Consider the following 6,000-nt stretch of genomic DNA (forward strand, 5'->3'; position numbering starts at 1 on the left):
AACCTATGAGAGTTTCTTTATTTCTTTATTTCTACAGACATAGATATTTTGAAGAATGTTGGTACCCAAACTGTTTCTGGACTCCTTTGACTTCTAAAGTGTTTTTAATGAGAGAAAGAAAAAATAAACTACAGAATGGTGAAATATCCCATTCAGCTGATGAATACCATCAAGTCTTAGTCCACCTTTACAGACATTTTTTAAGATGTAGTTTTAGATGTTTCATTATTCAATTGTTAATGGCCGAACAAGACAATAATGATGGAAATGTACAGTCCACGAATGTGCACATTTTAAAAATGAAGCTTTGTGTGGATATTTTAGATGAAAAATCAATTTCGATAATAGTTTTACTGATAAAAGTATGACAACTGCTGAAACAGATTAGAGGAGCTTCATTAAACACAAAAAAGTATAAAATTTTAAGCAGAAATAAGAAAACGCAATGTACATTGCTAATTAAGCTTACCATTTACATTTATAGAGCACAACAGAAACATCTCCAAACATACCTTAGTTTCTGTGATGATTATTTGTCCTATCAGTTTTTGTGAACGTGACACTTCTGTTGAGCTGAAATACATGACAGAATTTTGCTACACTTCCATAGTAGAATCATTCCTTTATTTCCAAATCAAAGACAGTATTAAATACTTAAATTCTTAAAGGCTCGCCTATTTATATACATTCACGACACAAAGTAAAACCACTGCATCTGATATAACATTTTCATACACAATAAATTCAAAGTAAAATTAATAATCTGAATCTGATCAATAATTCCCAAGACAATGCACAATGACTCTGTAAACAGAAAGAGCAAAATAAATAGGTTTACCTGACAATGAGCTGCTGCTGGTTGATTTTGGTTGAAAGTAACTGATGAAGAAGCAACATAGAGAGGGAGGAGTCGCAAACACTTAACTAGGTCCATCTACCATGAGCTCTTTGCATTTATATCGTATGATCATGCAATCAGATTAATATTTGGCTAGCATTTCCTGAAATGTAATTACGCTCACAGGGATTGACAGAAATGTTGTTATTTTAAATGTGAGTAATGATGAGTACTCAGTAAAGCGCTTAAATGCAATGAATTGTTTCCTGTTCTGTCTTTGATACTTGGCACAAATGAAACTTTATACACCTTGTGTTAAAGTAGATCATAATTGGTATTTGCAGTCTTCTCATTCGTGTATTTGCTGGTTTGATTAACATGGCAGTTTGCTGAATTGAAGGGCTACACCTGATTTTCATGTAGCGTCTTACAACACAAAAATCTAAACATATTATTTACATCCTTCCTTATGAAAACATACAGCAAAGAGTCAGCCAGTGGATTTAAATACATCATGATTCCTGACACTGTGACTAAATAACCATGAACTCGTAGACCATAATCAAAGGAAAACGCCATCATGATGCTTTGTACAATGCTTGGCAGAAACAATACAGTATAATTGAAAAGTACAAGTGCCAGAATCCTCAAAATCCTCTTCTGTTCATCAGGGGTGACTGCGACTGAATGAGACAGTGCCTTCCACGATCCCACAAAGGTAAACAAAACCAGTGGATAAGGCATCAATAAAACAAATGCATTTAAGATAAATGCATGTGCCACCTTCTCTTGAAGTGCAATAATCACATCAATGACAATAATTCCAATCGGTATTGCCCAAACAAACAGGCATATCAGACTTAATTTCTTAGTCGTATTATGAAGTCGGTACCAAACAGGATATTTGATCATTATGTATCTTTCCACAGAAATACAGACCATGAAGCCAACATTAACTATTATGCTCATTGAATAAATGTAATAGGCAAATGCAATTGTAACACTGAATGTACAAAAAATCAGAATAGGTCTGAAACAAATCTGTATGATATCAGTGATAAAGAGGTTTATGACCAATACTGGAACAGTATGGTTAGGTCTGGCCAGACAGCACAATCCATAGAGTGCCCAGGACAAGACAAGAAATTCAACAGAGAAAATAGTCCATATAAGCACAGTTTCAACTGTTGATCCACAAAAAAGTTTTTCCAGAAATGTCAAAGTCAAATCATCAATTTCCCATGGGCCTAAATCCAGCTGGAATGTCCTGTTGGTTGATGTTCCAGTATAAACCATTTCCTGTGTCTTGGATGGACTCTGGATAGTCAAACAACAACAAAAAAGTTATTTTTAATTAAGCAATTTTTTTTTTTGTTCTGCTATCATAGTTTCCTTATTAGTCTTTATAGTTTCCAGAATAGCAGAAGATACAACATTTTAAAACACATGAATTATGTAACATAGTTAAGTTAAAATAGTTTCAGTCTTATTTTCCCGATTTTCTGAATTTTTTGAAAATATTGTCTATATTATTCTGTGAATTTAGGAAAGCCCCCTGATAATTTACACAATCTCAGTGGATGGAAGAAAGAGATAAATACTCTGTCCAGAGATTCTCTGTCAATTTCATTTAAATGAAAGCCACAATTTGTGAAATTAAAGAAGCTTACAAACCAAGAGTTTCTTTATTTCTACGGATGTAGATATTTTGAAGAATGTTGGTACCAAACAGTTTCTGGTCTCTTATGACTTCTATAGTGTTTTTAATGAAAAAAAAAAAAAAAAAAAAAACCTAGAGAATGATGAAAAATCCAGCGGATGAATACCATGCAGGCTTTGTCCACCTTTACAGACATTTAAGATGTAGTTTTGGATGTTTCATTATTATATTGTTAATAACAGAACAAGACATTAATGATGGAAATGTACAGTCCACGAATGTGCACATTTTAAAAGGAATCTTAAAATCGTAGATATTTTAGATGAAAAATCTATTTCGATAATAGTTTTACTGATAAAAATATGACAACTGTTGAAACACATTAGAGGAGCTTTATTAAACACAAAAACGTATCATATTTTAATCAAAATGCATTGCTAATTAAGCTTACTGTTTACATTTATAGAGCACAACAGAAACATCTCCAAACATACCTTAGTTTCTGTGATGATTATTTGTCCTATCAGTTTTTGCAAAAGTGATACTTCTGTTGATCTGAAATACATGACAGAATTTTGCTACACTTCCATAGTAGAATCATTCATTTCCAAATAAAAGACAGTATAAATTAAAGACTTGCCTATTTATATACATTCACGACACAAAGTAAAACCACTGCATCTGATTGTAACATTTTCATACACAGTAAATTCAAAGTAAAATTAATAGTCTGAATCTGATCAATAATTCCCAAGACAATGCACAATGACTCTGTAAACAGAAAGAGCAAAAGAAACAAGTTTACCTGACAATGAGCTGCTGCTGGTTGATTATGGTTGAAAGTAACTGATGAAGAAGCAACATAGAGAGGGAGGAGTCGCAAACACTTAACCAGATCCATCTACCATGAGCTCTTTGCATTTATATCGTATGATCATGCAATCAGATTAATTTTTGGCTAGCATTTCCTGAAATGTAATTACGGCCAGAGGGATTAACAGAAATGTTGTTACATTTCAATGTGAGTACTCAGTGAAGTACTTAAATGCTTAAATGATACGTGTTTCCTGTGCTGTCTTTGATACTTTATACACCTTGGGTTGTTATTTGCAGTCTTCTCAGTCGCATGTTTGCTGGTTATATTAACATGGCAGCTGCTGAATTGAAGGGCTACACCTGATTTTCATGTAGCTTCTTACAACACGAACATCTAAACATGCTAATAGCATCCTTCCTTATGAAAACATACAGCAAAGAGTCAGCCAGTGGATTTAAATACATCATGATTCCTGACACTGAATGTAAACTATCATAATAACCACTTATTCCATGATTAAAAGATACTCCAAAAATTATGGTTTGCACAATGCTTGGTAGGAACAACACAGTGTAATTGAAAAGTACAAGAGCAAGAATCATCAAAATCCTCTTTCTCTCATCAGGGGCGACAGCGGTCGAATGAGACAGAGCCTTCCATGATCCCACAAAGCAAAACACAACCAGTGGATAAGGTAACAAAAAAATAAATAAACTTAAAAGAAATGCAAGTTCCACATCCACTTTAAGTGCAATAATCACATCAATCACCATAAATCCACACAGTGCTGCCCAAACAAACAAGCATATTAGAACCAAATTCCTACACGAATGATGAAGTTGGTACCAAACAGGGTATTTGATCATTACGTATCTTTCCACCGAGACACAAACCATGAAGCCGATGTTAACTAATACGCTCAAGCCATAAATAAAAAACATAAAAAAGATTAGCTTTTTTTGTAAATTCAGTGCACACAAATGCAGAACAGGCTTGATACAAATCTGGATTATATCACAAATAAATAGATTTATGACAAATAAAGGGACAGCATGGTTCGACCTAAGCAGACAACACAATCCATAGAGTGCCAGACACATGACAACAAACTCAATGGAGAAAAGAATCCAGATAACAACCATTTCAGATGAGGATGCACAGACAGTTGTCTTCAGAGATGTCCAGTTAAATTTCTCCAGTAACTTAGCTAGACAGCTTTCTTCCAACTGTAATGTCATGTTGGCTGAGGTTTCAGGGTAGGCCATGTTCTGTGAACTGGGCTTAGGACGTTCAAACTGAAATGGAAACAAATCTGTATTTGATTCAAAATTCTTATATTTGGCTTTATTCATATATGCTTTATGATGTATTGTAAGCAAAATCTCTAAGGCCATTAATGCCATGAAGGAAGCTATATCGAAGCTTTATTTAGTTTAGTTTTATTTGAATTATATTTATTTTTTCAGTAAACTTTATGTTTTTTTTTTTAATTCACATCATAACAGGGAGAGTTTTATTCGGAAGTTATTTATTTATTTCATTCATTTATAAACTATTAGCCCCAATTGTCAAACAAACAAACAAGCAAACAGTGAATCACATGGTAATTAAATATCTAAAGGTTTTATTATCCTATGCCCTAACACATATGAGCATACCTTAACTGTATGCTGGGATTTAGATTTTTGTCCGTCCTGTCAGTTTTCGTGTTACTCCTTGACCTGAAACACATAAAAAGAATTTGCTTCATTGCTATAAGAAAATATATTCGGCTAACAAGCACTAGAATATACTTGAAAAGTAACAAGATGCTGAATTTAATAACTAATACCACTTTAAAAATCAAACTCAGTGCTAATTTAAATGCAATATCTACTTGCCAAAATCTGCAATCGAACAGAATAAAAATGATATGCATTTATTTATATATCAAATAATGTATATAAAATAAAATTTGGTAATTAAAAAAATCTGGTTTGTTGTTTGTATACTATAGTATAGTAAAGATTAGATCATTTTAAACAACAGCAACAACAAAAACCTTAACTCTTGATGCATGATGTAGACAAAAACAAAACATTTAACATCATAACATCTAATATATGAATAATGAGCTGGCTGGTAAGAAAGAACAAAGGAACGTTTTTACCTGACACAGAGGCTGTTGGCTGATTATGGCTGGCAGTAACTGATGAAGAAACAACATTACAGAGAAAGGGAGGAGTTCTTAATGCTTAATTTCACCCATCCTCCATGGGTCCTGTGTTTTAATATGGGAGAGTAAAGTGTAATAGTTGGCTAAAATGTCCTGAAATGCAATTATGATAACTCTCGATTACAAAAATGAATAATGGTGAGTGGCTGGTAAAATGGTTAACTTGGCTGTGTATGGAATTACTTCTGTGACAGTTTAAGATAAAAACACAAGAGATCTGTGTACATCTTATGGGGTACTGATGATGTACTTTTGGTGTGTACTGTATACAGGGCCGCTGCTGGCCAAATGGGTGCCCTAAGCAAAATTTTACTTTTGTGCCCCCTCCCCCAAATATTACGGAAGTAAAAATAAAATAAAATAAAATAAAAACACCTACTATAGGGGCCAAAATATAACTTTATTCAAATAAAAGTAATTACACAAATAAATTGTATCATTTATAAATTACAATTGTATCTCTACAGAAA

The sequence above is a fragment of the Garra rufa genome, chromosome 3 (genome assembly GCF_049309525.1).
Source record: "Garra rufa chromosome 3, GarRuf1.0, whole genome shotgun sequence".
Taxonomy (NCBI): domain Eukaryota; kingdom Metazoa; phylum Chordata; class Actinopteri; order Cypriniformes; family Cyprinidae; genus Garra; species Garra rufa.